Source organism: Typopeltis vanoorti, chromosome 4 (genome assembly GCF_054136105.1).
Source record: "Typopeltis vanoorti isolate ZY-2024b chromosome 4, IOZ_Tvanoo_1.0, whole genome shotgun sequence".
Classification (NCBI taxonomy): Eukaryota; Metazoa; Arthropoda; class Arachnida; order Uropygi; family Thelyphonidae; genus Typopeltis; species Typopeltis vanoorti.
The window spans coordinates 41027058-41042366 of record NC_143552.1 but is presented as its reverse complement, the minus strand read 5'-3'; the positions used below and the strand labels follow the sequence as shown (position 1 = coordinate 41042366).

At 36.7% G+C, this 15309-nt stretch overlaps 1 protein-coding gene across 4 annotated transcripts in view; it reads left to right on the top strand.

Annotated features, from left to right (window-relative positions):
- The window catches only part of Abp1 (Actin binding protein 1), a 282412-nt gene that overhangs the window by 216022 nt on the left and 51081 nt on the right, over nucleotides 1–15309 (top strand). The gene's annotated exons all lie outside the window — the stretch shown is intronic.

Below are 15309 nucleotides of genomic sequence, written 5' to 3'. Positions count from 1 at the left end.
GTTGTTAACAAATAAGAAACATTATATAGAACTCTGAAAAGGAACAAGTTGTTCTTTGGGAGAATTAACTTAAAGAAAACAAGTGAAATACAAATTGCCATTAAAAAACTGAGAGAAACCATTATAGCATTAACAGTCGAAGCACAGAGAGCCAGTGAAGTGTGACATGGATCATCTGTGCCACACTTCACTGGCACGTTTTTTTTTAGCATTGTTTGTAGTTAAGTAGGTGAAAAGTTAACGGGTAGCACACAAAGACCAGTTACAATTGGCACAAACTATCCGTGATGCATTCCAGAGTGACAGTAACACCATGGTAAGCACTAATGCTGTACAAAAAGAACTTCATTTATTGGGTTTCAACAGAAGAGCAACAACAGCACACAAGTTGAACATCACAACAACGAACAAGGTGGCTCTTCTGGCCTGGCGCAAAGAGTGTGTGAACCAGACAATTGACCAGCAGAAAACAGTACTCTGGAGCGATGAATCAAGGTTCACCTGTTTCCAGTCTGATGGTAAGGTGGAGGCAGCCTGGTGAACATGTATTACCACAGTGTGTTGTATCCACAGTAAAGTTTGTTGGTGGAGTAATGATGTGGGGTGCATTCAACTGGTTTGGAGTAGCACCACTGATCATTGTCCGTGGTTCCATGAAGGGAGCTCAGTACCTCAATATTCTGGATAATTAGGTGCTGCCTACACTGTGGAGTTTTTATGGAATGGACCTGTGTTACTATCAAGATGACAATGCCCCGGGCCATAAAGCTGCAACTCTTATGGAATAGTATGAAGAGATGGGTGTTAAATGACTGCCCTGGCCTGCACAGTCATTGACCTTAACCCTATGGGACAAATTGGAGCAGTAATTGAGGTCCAGAGCAGCACTTCCTCAATCTGTCACTGAACTCAGTGTTGCTTTGATGGAGGAATAGAGACAAAGTCCCCCTGATGTCTGCTGCCCATTGGTGGAAAGCCTCCCTAACATTAGAGTTTGTCTGCTGGTATCACTTATAAATTGCTAAGTGTCTGGACAATTATTGGTAGATAGTGTATATAGAGGGTAATGACTTCACATCAAATGGCTTGGTATCCCATAATGTGCTCTGTACATGTCCTTCTGGACATGTATAATGCTATGTATTATGGAAAGGGCCACTACCCAGACCGGTTTCAACCTTTATTGAGGTCTCATCAGTGGGAGCCAACATTTCTGCGGTTTCAGTGCAGGCTAACCACGTTCATTACCAATCACGCGATATCGCATGATGCGAGTTCTCGCCGGTCGGCCGATCACGTGTTATCGCGTGGACGTCGCTATCAAGTAAAAAAAATTTGGCCACCACACAAAATTCCAATTTTCAGCTTGGTAATGAACGTGTTAAACCACAGCATATATTGATCATTACAGGCTATGAAATTAATACAAGATATTTGTCCGACATATTTTATTGTCCATATGGCTGAAAGCATCTTCAGGGAGATGTTTAACACAAATGACAACAACAAAAAAAAACAAAAAAAACCCCACAAAACTCAATGTTTCCCAACAGTTATTTTTATAAATGAAAAAACACTGAAATGATAGTTTAATCATTTGTATCATTAGGCATATTATGCAATCTCTACATTGTGTGAACTCTGTATGTGATTGCTGGCATAGGAGACATCATGAATGTTACACATAACAATTAATGACTTGAAAAGTCATAAAAGAATCAGTCCTTGGTTTCTATTTAGTGTACCTTTTGAGCGAATGACCTCAGAAAACTCCTTGAACAATCTGTCGAAGTAATTCTCTTCTAAGTATTCTAAGTACAGAATGCAGGAAGCTTGCAAGAAAAAAAAAGAAAAAAGCACTCATATAGTTACTCATCATCTTCTTCATGTAGCTTCCTCAGTGAGAGGGTGCAGCACCATTTCCTTCCAGTTCTCTCTCTCTGTTGGTGGCTTTACTTTTTGTTTCTGCATAGCCATGTGATCCTGTCCATGATCTTATATCTTCAAGCCATGTCCTTCGTTTTTTGCTTCAATCCTTTTCCCATAATTTATCCTTCTAAAACTGTTAGTATCCCCTGTCCTGCTGGCTTTACTCTCATGGGGGTGTTGTCTTTAAAAAGCAATTTGTTTAAAATGTTAGAAGGGTATCCATTCAGAGATAGAGTGTTAGCTATTAGTGACAGTTCTCTCTGTACATCTGCTTCTTTCGAAATAGACCTTAAGGCTCTATTACAGAGCATATGAATGATGCTGTGTTTTTATGATCTATGATGGTTAGACGAATAATGTAGATATCTACCTGTATCTGTGGGTTTCTTGTAAATTGACAGTTGGTATTTTTCCTTTTCCAGAGCTACAGCAAATGCTATCAGGTTCAATAGTACGATTATTCTTGCTTCAGCAAAACCACCAATAATTCTCTAATATTTCTCCTTATGATAAGAAAGCTATCTGCAATTTATGGAACAACAAAGACATTATAATAACCAAAGCCGATAAAGGAAATTCAACAGTTATTCTCAACTTGAAAGATTACTTTAATAAGATTAACTTGTTACTAGCAGACAGTTCCACTTACCAAGTCTTAGATAAAAATCCCATCATGAGTAATCATCTGGAGACTAACACTCTTTTCTGCAATATGATTGGTTGGTCAGATGAACTAAAAAAACAACTTAAATCCTTACATCCTATTACTCCACGCCTTTATAGGACACCCAAGATTCACAAAGAAAACGTACCTCTTCGTCCAATAGTTGATGGAAGATCCTCACCTACGTACTTACCAGCAAAGCATCTGGCAAATTTAATGAAAGGAACAATTAGACACACAGAGACCTACATTAAAAACTCTCAACAATTGTGGAAAAAATCAAGAGTATCAAAATATCAGAAACGGACATTATGGCTAGTCTTGATGTAGTGTCCTTATTCACTAATGTACGAATTGTAGAGGTGGTCAACATTCTTAAAGATCTCTTCCCACAAGACATCACACAGTTGTTTCATCATTGCCTGAAATCAAATTTCTTCAAAGTAAACAACATAGTATACAGACTATCAGAAGGTCTTGCCATGGGTAGTCCCCTGTCACCACCATATGCAGGCCTTTTTATGGAAAAACTTGAAAAGGATATTCTTTCCACCATTTCACCAAAACCGTTGATTTGGTGGAGATATGTTGATGACGTGTTCATCATCTGGAAGGATACCATGGAAAACCTTCTCGTGTTTCTTAATAAAATCAACTCACTACACAATAAGATCAAATTCACTATGGAACTGGAGAAGAACAAAGAACTACGTTTTCTTGACATCCTCGTGAGGAGAGAAGATAACAATATCCAACTGTCCATTTACAAGAAACCCACAGATACAGGTAGATATCTACATTATTCGTCTAACCATCATAGATCACAAAAACACAGCATCATTCATATGCTCCGTAATAGAGCCTTAAGGGCTATTTCGAAAGAAGCAGATGTACAGAGAGAACTGTCACTAATAGCTAACACTCTATCTCTGAATGGATATCCTTCTAACATTTTAAACAAATTGCTTTTTAAAGACAACCTCCCCCCCCAACAACGTGTTACGGTGTCCCAATATGTGTCCACAGCTGTCATTCCATATATTAATTCAGTTTCCACAAAATTGTTGAGAATGTTACAAGCTCATAACATCAGAGTGGTTTTTAAACCAACTACCATGATCAGACAAATCTTAAGATCACCCAAAGATGAGGTACCTTTCCTGGAGTATATGAAATTCCATGCACGTGTGGAAAAATCTCATAATTTCTGTCAGTTTAACAGAACTACAATATGCAAAAAACTACACAACACGTGGTCACGTACCGGATTCTGACTGAAGCATTCGAACACATGCACGCCATCAAACACAAATTATCAAATGTAACGGCCTAGCAGTTACTAAAGTGTATGTTTTACATGTAACTCGATGCATTTGTTTTCACACCAGTACAGCCTTGAAAATGCTAGACAGTGGCTAGTGAAACTTGTTGGCTCTTTGTATATTTTATCATTATATCTTATGGTCTTTTTGCAATAAAAGTTCTTAATCTTGTTCATATTTTCTTATGGTGTACCCTGTTAGGTATTTACCTGGATACTGAACTGGACAAATGAATGAGAATTGAATTTGAATTCAGAATCGATTTAGCTGATCATATTGTATTCTTATTGGCTTAAAACATAATGCAGAACTGTACAAGATGGTAGAATTTCTTGCCAACTGGGACATAACCTGGCTAAACAAGTCTTCCATTTTTTTCATTAGGTAACTAGGACAAACAGTGAAATATTAGCTACTGGAACAAATCCAGCTCAACATATGCATAGTTTAAAATTGGCACCATCAACATTAGAAGCATCAATGAAAAAGAAATGGCACTAGTAGAAGAACTGGATAATTACCTGATTGACATAATAGGTATTATCCAAACAAAGAAAACAACAACAGGTGAGAACTTTCTAAGCAACAAATACAAGATGTTACATTCAAGCAGTAATGATTAGGGAAAAGGAGTAGCTGTAGTTTTCAACAATAAATATTTTTTCAACAGTTTCGATAATGACCCAAATGATATAAATGTGCAACAGATTAAAAAAAAAACTAATGATGAATAAGGCATTTTAGCATTCTTTAGGGTAAAAATGGAATCATGCTTGTTAATTTTTATAAACGCATCAAAAGGGTTAAGCAAATATCCTAATAATATAATAGGAAACTGCAGAAATATTATTATTATCAGGACCCCAAAACCTGTTGGTGGCCTTAGTTATATGCAAAATTTAAAAAAAAAAAAAAAAAAAACGTTTTTGCAAATGTGTGGTGCTGCTGCTCTGAGACGGAGCCGCCACGAAGCAATAGCCAATAAAGCAATTGCCTTACTATGCCAGCTGCATCTCAGCAGTGGGTGCCGCACAGTCAGTACACGTTTGCGAAAACTTTTTTTTTCCTTCTTCAAATTTTGCATATAACTAAGGCCATTGACAGGGTTTTAGGGTCCTGGTAATAATAATATTTCTGCGGTTCCCTATTATTAGGGTTTTTGCTTAACCCTTTTGATGCGTTTATAAAAATTAACAAGCATGATTCTGTTTTAACCCTAAAAAATGCTAAAATGGCTGATTCATCATTAGTTTTTTTTTAATCTGTTGTACATTTATATCATTTGGGTCGTTATCGAAACTGTTGAAAAAATATTTATTGTATTGTGCCACATTTGGCATGAATGCCAAATGTGGCCAAAAAAGTCGGTGGCACAGCAATGACTTTTTTCCGGCATGCAACCCAAGGTTCACCTTAAAAAATAATTAAATAAATACATTTCAAACATCTTTGCTGACTTGTATATTTTAACTTAATATAATACAATTTTATTAAGTACAGCAATACTAAATAAAATTGCAATAAAGAAGCAAACCCTACCTACTGTTTTAGTAATAATAAGAAACAAAGATCTTATTTCCAAGCCATCTATCTCTGCGATATACTGATGTACGAGTTTTGTCCAGTTCAGTTATTGCATCATTTGTGAGGATGCCAAATGTGGCGGGACTCCGTTACCATCATTTGATATATCTTTTCATGTTTCGTAAAGAATGCATCTGTTTTCTAAAGTGTGTATATATTTGGATTTTATTAAATTGTAAGTCATTAAAATATGGATTGGAAATATTTATTGTCAATTAATATGTTTAACTTATTAGATATAAATCAAATTTCCTTTACATTGCCATAAACATACCTTATTTACTCGCACTTTTTTCCCCATAATTAAAGATGAAAATCATGGTGCGAGATATATGTGGGGATTTTTGGATACTAAAGTTTTCAGTTTTTTCGGAAAATCACCACATATATCTCGCACCACGATTGCTATTTCCTGCCTAGAGAGCAGTTTCCTTGTGTGCATCCTACCCAAATAGCACCATCTTCTTCTTTCCCATTATTTCAAGCAATAATTACCAGTAATTTACAAGACTTGAGATATTTAATGAACAATCCTTCATGAATGACTAATGAACAGACAGCTATGGTACTAGGCCAGTAAAGATAGAGCAGACTATGAAGATGTGCATATGATTGGTGCAGTATTAAAAAAAGATCGCACAACTCAAACATAAAAGCAAGCCAACGATTTTTGAATAGAAATACTAATTCTTTTAAACCAAATTCAATATCTGAAACTACCATAAAATTGTATTCACTATATATTTCTTAGTTTTAACACGTTTACGAATTTTAACATTTTCCGTTTATTTTTATTGCTGCCTTTCATTTGAGCTGGGGGGGGGAACAGACTCCCACACATCTAGTTTTTAATTAGATACTGTGTTTGCCAGTGCAACATATGGTTTTGCTTGAGTCTAAATAGCATAGTTTCTGTGGGAAGGGGATATGTGATTCATTAGTGCCATTTTTATCCCAGTTGTCTCTAATTGCACTGTTTGTTGAGAAATGTATTACACAGACTGCAAATGTCTCTGTACCTTATTCAATGATACAATAAAATGACCTGCTTTTACTTGCATCTGCAGTCACTATTGGCTTCTGGGAAGGGCATGTGGTTAACCACAGGAAGCGAGTCCTGAAACATGTTTAAACTTTTTTCTTTTCCTGTGCAAGGCATACACGAAACTTTTCAATTTCTTTTTTCGTAAAGTAAAATCAGCGAGTTATATTCAAGTAAATACGGTAAGTTATTTTTAAAGCTATGTGAAATGTATTATCAATATTCAGGATTATGAAGTGTTATATACACGTGATTAGATTGCATGCATACCCTTCTCTTTCATTTGCATGTGTGTAGGTCGGCTTATAATTGTACTAATTTTTGGTTTGCTTAAATTTGGTTGATTATTAATTAACTTAAGGATTTCACAACATACACTAGAATATAAATTAAACTTTGATATATATTTCCAATATTTCGGCAGTGTCACTTTGCTGTCTTCAAAGGCATTTAAAATAAAGACCCATGCATGCAGGCACTACACTCAGTAAACGAGAACGAAGCGAGGAAGCAAATGTTTCTCCTAAAAGTCCTGACGGTGGCCCTCTAGCGGGCTATGCAAGTATTCTTGGCCGTTGGGCTGAAGGTCTCCTGATGTAAGTCTTCCAAATTTGGGGCAGTCTCATGCAACCAAATTTGAGGTTTGGCATGTTTCTTAGGGCTGAGGCTGATTCCACAAAAAAGTCTTTCAAATTTGAACTTGCTATGGTGTATCATTGTGGCTTTCTTTCTTTGTATTCTGTGGCGTGTATCCAGAGAATGGTCTGCAAGACCAGGGTGGCTATACTGAGGAACAAATTGCCTCGACTCGCATTGTCCCAGCTGATGCAAACATGCTATTCGGATGCTTGAAGAAGAGCTTTCTAACACGTTAAATCATGAGCTTTGGTCAGTTTTATACGTTGTCTCGTGCACTGTGGCAGATAAAGAATTTGAGAAAATACGGGGTCAATATATCACGAAATTTGAGAAATTAAAAATGAACTCAACCTCCGAACCAAAACTTTCAACCAACACTGGAGTCGATCTTTCTCAGTTACTTTGAAGCCTGCAGCACTCATCGCTCTTTCACATGGCCACAACTTCGCCGTTACTCCCAGAAAAATACCGGCCGAGGATATAATGATCCAGATTGAATGCGGGATCCGCCACCTTCCAAACCAAATTGCCAACAATATTAGACTGGATGTAGCTTGTGTTCTCACCAAAACAAGACCACCAAAAACCAACATATCCAATAGTGAATATAAAGCTCTGCAGGAAATGGAGAAAAACAAAGAAATAGTAATCACCAAAGCAGATAAGGGAAATGCCACCATAGTATTCAACCAAACAGACTACACAGGTAAGCTTAATGCTCTATTATTAGATCGGGCTACTTACCTCCCTATTGAATACAATCCCACCAACTCACAAATCAGAAAACTCCATAGGCTCCTTAAGAAGGTCACTTCTTGGCCTGTAGAAGTTACTAACGAATTAAAACAATTTAACTCTATACCCCCCGTATATATGGACTCCCAAAAATACATAAAGAAAACGTGCCATTATGTTCCATAGTGGATGGCATTGATTCCCCCACATACAAATAAGCTAAACATTTGGCCAAAGCGCTCACACACTATGCTGGCAACACGCATAAAAAAAACTCAGCCCACTTCAAAGCCAGCATAGAAAATCTTACACTCTAACATACTGACATAATGGTCAGTTTTGAAGTCTCCTCTTTATTCACAAATGTTCCACTCAAGGAAACCTTAGAGCTAATCCAAGCTAAATTTCCTCCCGATATCTGAGCCCTATTTCAGTTCACAATGAACTCAGGCTATTTCGTTTGGCAGGGAAAATTCTACAAACAAATAGAGGGGACAGCCATGGGTTCACCACTCTCCCCACCCTTGGCCAACTTCTTTATGGGGACTTTTGAAGAGAAAGCCTTAAACTCTGCCCCACAGAAACCAGCCATATGGCTTCGCTACGTCGACGATGTGTTCGCTATTTGGCCACATGGCTCTGATACAGTCCTCCTTCTTAACACACTTAAACAACCAACACCCCAGAATCAATTTCACCCTGGAAAAAGAGGAAAACAACAGCCTCCGTTTCCTATACACACTAGTCACCTGCCAGCCTGATGGAACCTTGGTTTTCTCAGTTTATAGAAAACCCACCCATACAGGCAGATACATTCACCAAAAATCCCCCTCCCTCATAACAATATGGGGTTATTAAGACGCTATACTACAGGGCTAAACTAATCTGTTCTAATGACAATGCCCTAACCACTAAATTAAATCAGATCCTCAACACTTTCTCAGCCAATGGCTATCCCCTCCCCCCCCTCAAAAAAAAATCCAAAAATATTGAAACCAGTAAACCACAACCCTCCCCCCCTTCACAGCAAGGGTTTCTCTAGATCCATCACCATTCCCTTCCGAGGCACCTCGGAAAAAATTACCAAAATCTTAAAAAATCATGACTTGACCTCTTGTTACAGACCATATAGAAAATTTGGTATCCCTTATCCGCTCCACTAAAAACCAACCACTTCCCCTAGACCTACCTGGTGTATGCCAGGTTCTTTGCAGCTGTAAGCTGTCCTACTTTGGCCAAACAGGCATGACAGCGAATATCAGAATTTCAGAACACAAGGATTACATCCGTTTTCACCAGTATAACTACTCTGGTCTTGCGGACCATGCTCTGGATAGAAGCCACAGAATACGGTGGAAGAAAGCCACAATAATACACCGTAGCAATTCAAATTTGAAAGACTTTTCATGGAATCAGCCTCAGCCCTGAGAAACATGCCAGACCTCAACAAATTTGGTTGCATGAGACTGCCCCAAATTTGGGAGACTTACATCAGCAGACCTTCAGCCCAATGGCCAAGAATACTTACATAGCCACAAGGGGGCACCATCAGTACTTTTAGGAGGAACAATAGCTTCCTCGCTTCATCCTCATTTACTGTGTGTAGTGCCTGCGTGCACGGGTCTTTATTTTAAGTTCCTTTGAAGATGGCAACGTGACGTTGCTGAAATATTGAAAATATATATTAAAGTTTAAGTTAATTAATAATCATGTATAATCAATGTATATAAGCCTTTCTATAAGAATTAAACTTGGTTGGATATGCAGAGAGTGATTATGATGAGATTTTCTGAATCCAAATTATAATTTTTGTCAGTGTCCATATGTCTCTGCCCACATTTTCACACCTGATAATGTTTAAAGGTAAACATTAAAGTTTACCTTTTCTGAAAAAGGTAAAAATTATTCAGCACATTAAAGAATTGCCGGCCTGATTGGGCGAGTGGTTAGCATATCTGTTCTCCAACTATAAGGCTGCAGTTCGAATCCCGCTATGGGCATGGATGTTTGTGATTGTCTGCGAAATTACTGGTAGCGGTAGATGGTGTTGGCGCAGTTCGTTGTAGTTGGTGAATTGAATGGTGGGGACAGAGAGTTGTTGTAGAGTAGGTGTCCTCCCTTGATGAGTCTTTGGTCTCCCTGGAGGTGTCACGTAATAATATATTTATTTATTTATTTGCTTCTTGCCCTTTACTGATTGAGCAGAATTTCAGAACCACCAGCAAAGAATTATAGACATTCAAATGAAAAGGATATTAGACAATTTAAAGAATACTGGACTGAAAAATTTGGCATGATTAAGAAAGATAATAAAGCATTATGCATTTTATGTTCCAATCAGTTGTTTGTAAGACTTCTTCTGTAAAGAGACATTTTGAAACTGTTCATAAGAAATTAAGTAATAAAAGTGAGCAAGAAAAAAGAGAATTAATTTCTCGTGAACTGAGGAGGACAAAAAAAACAATCCGATACGTTGATGAAATTTATTTCAGGTAGGCCTAGTTCCAACTTAGTTGCTGCTAGTTTGAGGTTTCAAAAGTTATTGCCCAATATTGAAAACGACTCAGTGATGGGGAGTATATTAAAGAAGCATGGCTGGAATGTGCTCCTTTCCTTTTTGACAGTTTCTTTCAGAAAAGGTAAAAATTATTCAGCACATTAAAGAATTATCTGTGAGTAGAAAAACAATTAAGGATAGAATACTTAAGTTGGAAAGGAATATAGCAGAACAATTAACAAAAGATTTGGCTTCTATTTGTGTTACATCATCAGATAGTCTGGCAATCTTTGCTCGATTTTGTAGGGATGATGAAGTATGCGAAGAGAGGATTAACCTTGTATTACTATCTGAGTGTATCAGTGGGGTTGAAATATGTAAAGCAGTCATGAACAAATTATCTATTCGACACATTGATTTTCAAAAGTGGTATCCGTCATAACAGATGGTGTGCCCAGCATGATTGGTAAGGAAGCAGGATTTGTAAATCTTTTTGCAAAATATGTTGGTCATCCACTGATAGGTTTTCATTGCATCCTACATGAGAATTTATGTGCAAATGCTGGTCTCAAGGAACTTACAGAAGTGATGCAAACAGTAATCAAGGTTGTTAATTGCATTTCTGCACGTGCTTTGAATAAAAGACAATTTCAGAATCTATTGAATGAGGTGGATTCGGTGTACAAAGGACTAATAATGTACAACAATGTTTATTGGCTTAGTCAAGGTCTTCTTCAGAAACAATTCATTGAATGCCTGGATGAGATAAATCTCTTTTTGACTAATCAGCAAATGTGTTATAAAGAAATGTATGACGTATGAAATGTATGGGCTTGTAAGCTGATGTTTTTGCAGATTTTTGTGAACATTTAAATTACTTGAACCTCAAACTACAGGATACAAGAATATCTTCAGATAAACTTGCAGATGTTTTCGTGGATAAGCATGGATGATATTGAAAGGCAATTGATTGATTTTCAAAGTAGCTCAATTTGGAGGTAGAAATTTGTTGACCTCAGAGTTGACTTGGAAAATATTGAAAAGGAGCAATTAGAGATGGGAGTAACAGAGAGAAGTGTGGAAAAAGGGGTACTAAGAACTTGAAATGCTATTCCCGAAACTTTTGTATGTTTAAAAAATCCTTGCAACAGCATTATTATCCATTTTTGCATCTACATATTCTTGTGAATCATTGTTCTTAGTGATGAACTTTGTTAAGTCCTGTAACAGGAGTAGCCTTACAGATGAAACTAGTAGCACATGCATATCTCTACAGGTTACAAAATATAAACCTGATATAAATTATCTGTCATAAGTGATGCAGCACCAGCAGAAGTCTCATTGATGCTAAATAAATAAAATGTCCACTAATTTTCTTTCTCTAGTTTTGATTTGATGTTTTCTGCTAAAAATGGTAGAGATTAATTTGTCTGTAATTTTTATGTATTGCTCGTAAGGGATTAAGAAGTAATAAAATTATATCTTTAATTTTATTTTATTGTGCTTTAGTCAAGTAAAAAGATTATGGGATTGTGCAAAATGTAATATAATGGAAAAACTTGAAAAAACTTATGTCTGATTGATCTTTATAAAAAAAAAAAAAAAAAAAAAAAAAAAAAAAAAAAAAAAATTCAGAATTATTGTTCACTCTTGCTGATGTTAAAAAATTGTGTCTTTAAATTATGCTGCTTTATATGGCAGCTAGAATTACACTTAAATGCAAATAAAAAATATTCATGCTATCAACAGAGTAGAAGGACTTTTAAGTAAAAAATTCTATCACTTTTACATTCATCCAATCTTACATGACTTACAATAATCACTCTTACAATATTCTTTGATTTTACCATTCTAGTGTGATTTTTGATTATTTGAAAAGGTCTTCCCAATACTTAAAAGACTCCAAATAATAATATGTTCCCCAAAATTTCGGTTGGCATGTGAGAAAATTTTGCATCAAATATTTGGTGATTTTGGCATGCACACTTAAAAAAAGTTGCCCACCCCTGGTCTAGAGTCTAGATTTAAACACATCAATCATACTGCTGCATGCTTGGGAGTTTATGGCGATCAGGGAGCTGCGGCGAAAACACCCGCCAGTCTGACCAGTGGTGACTAAGCCTCAGATTGTCAGAAATGCTATGTCTTTTTGACTTTTTTGTAGTATTTTTGGCATGTATTGAGAAGGGTGGCAAACTCAGGGACCACCCCGGGTGGCAAAAGCTCTAGTGGTAAAGGTGGTATAAGTTCTGATCACTTTGATCGTTAATATCCCATAATGCAAAGCACATCTCCTTGCGGACATGTATAATGCTATGCATTAACCTCTGCATTACTTCCACCTTAGTATCACCATCTCTGGAGATGGCTCCCACTGATAAGACCTCATTAAAGATCAAAACCGGTCTGGGTAGTGACTCTTTCCATAATGCATAACATTATACATGTCCACTAGGATATGTGCTTTGCATTATGGGATACTAAGGAAAGTCATCAGAACCTATACCACCTTTACCACGAGTTGCCCCAGTCCTGAAAATACTTCAGGTGCAAACTTTGTTTACTTGCACTTGGATAAAGGATTAAACTAAATATATAATCAATAGCTTAGCCAAGTGAAAAAACTTCCATCAAATTTTCACTTCAAGATAAACAATGGAGAAGTCATGGGAATATAACAAGGATTTGTATTTAAGTTTTGTAAATTTGGAAAAGCATATGACAAGGCGCCAAGAGGAAAGCTTTTCAAAATGCTGCAGTTATATGGTGTAAATGGGACATTATATTGAGCGACATGTGGTCAGCATTTGAGTTGTAAACGAGCAGTTAGGATTGAAGGAGGTACAGATGGTTTGATGTTAAATCAGGTGTGAGACAGGGGGTGCACTTTATCTCCACTATTATTCATCATCTTTATGGATTGCATTATGAAGGAAAATGGTATTAAATCTAATATCAAAATTGGAGATGTTAATCTCAGTTGTTTACTTTATACAGGTGATGTTATACTTCTAAATAAATCCAGTTCAGGTCTGTAAGATTCCTTGACTGAAATGAATAGCTGCTGTAATAAATTTAATATATGAAAATCAGCAATAAGAAAGACAAATAAGCAGGAACATCAAACTGTATCCTGAATGGAGAACAAACACATGAACAAGTAAAACATTTGAGCTCTTTAGGCATGATTTTTAGTTAAGATGGCAAATTAAATATGGAAATAGACCACATAATTAGCAAAACTGGCATGGTAGGATGTCAATTGAATATATTTATATGGAATAAGAAAAATTAGTCATGACACAAAACTAGCTGTATAAAAGACAGTGTTGAAACTAATTTATGGATCCGAGAGTTGGGTTCGAAATAAAACACTTGATCAAAGACTAGCGACCACTGATATGAGAGTTTTGAGAAAGATAGGATAGTGAACAGATGGCATCAATGGCAGTATCGTATAAAAAATGAGGATATTAGGAGCATTCAGGAATGTGTGTTAGCAAAGTTAATCTCATGAGGTATAGGTGCTTGGATAGAATGAGAGAGGAAAGGTTAACAAAACAAGTATTCTTTGCAGGATAATGAAGATCTAAGTGAATTGATACAGTTAAAAGTACCTTAGAAGATAGGAATATATGATAATATTGGAGTCTGACGGATTAATTTGGAAGAAAATTGTCAACAAGAAGTTAGTACTGCATAACGAAGCTACATCATTACTATCATAATATCCTGTACATACTCAAGGGGATACATTCAGGAATTTGATGGTGATGACTTTTTCTTTAAAAAAAAAAAGACTATATTAAAAATATTATCAAAAAAATAATAATTTATTCCATTATAATAAAACCTTAGCCATTTAGTGCATTAAAGGGAAATAAAATAAACAGAATGCCACCCAAATACAACCTTGATGGATATTTAAACATCCTTCAAAAATAAATCATTCAACTCCTCTAAGGATCTCCTTCGTTCCCTAGCACTCCTGGATCGTACTGTATGCATTGCACCTGTAACTTGCCTTATTTAGGTAAAAGTTGATGCTCTATTTCAGGGTTTGACAACCTATGACCCATAGGTCACTCGGTGACCTGTGGGTCATAGGTTGTGGAAATTTAGTGTGGAAAAAAGATCAGCATACATAAAGCAGTGTATATTGAATTAAAAGTGAACTAAAGAGAAGTTCGCAGAAATGTATAATTCAGGACCATTGCCCAAAAAAAGCTGGCTTTATTTCATCCCATGTATTGCAAAATCTGGAAGCCTTTTACTAATGGTGATTTTCTAAAAAATACTTTTGACTATGCTTAGGAACTTTTTAAAGATCAAAAAATAATTTATTTATTCTTATGGCAAAAGGAATACAGAACAGCTACAGGTCAACGTCCAGTCTGGAAAGCCAATCCAAGGCCTCATCTATCACCTTGTGGATGTCCTGTAGGCCACCACCGTGAAATTGGTGCTTTGGGCATTTTTTCACAATATGAATGATTGTCTGAACCACAGAGAACAATCGCTGGTCTAACAGCCTCCATTTATGTAGTAGGTAGCCACATCTGCCCTGGTTAGTTCTGATGTTGATTGATGACCAAATCTTCCTAGGAAGAGCAAAACCAGGATGCAGAGCACAGGGATCTTCTACCAGGAAGCCGTTTGTTGGGAGATTGTTGGACCATTATTCTCTCCACATGTTAGGCGTTGATGGCAGGGCAGCTGAAGAGAGAGTTCGTCCATGGATCAGAAAGGCTTTGACTTTAGGCGAAGACTAGGTGGATTTCTGAGAGTCTGGTGCAGGGGCACCAGATATTTGGTGGAGCAATGTTACATAGGACAGGCAGCCAGGAGAGAGGGGTGCTTCTCACTGTCCCACTAATTGTGCACATGGTAAAGTTTA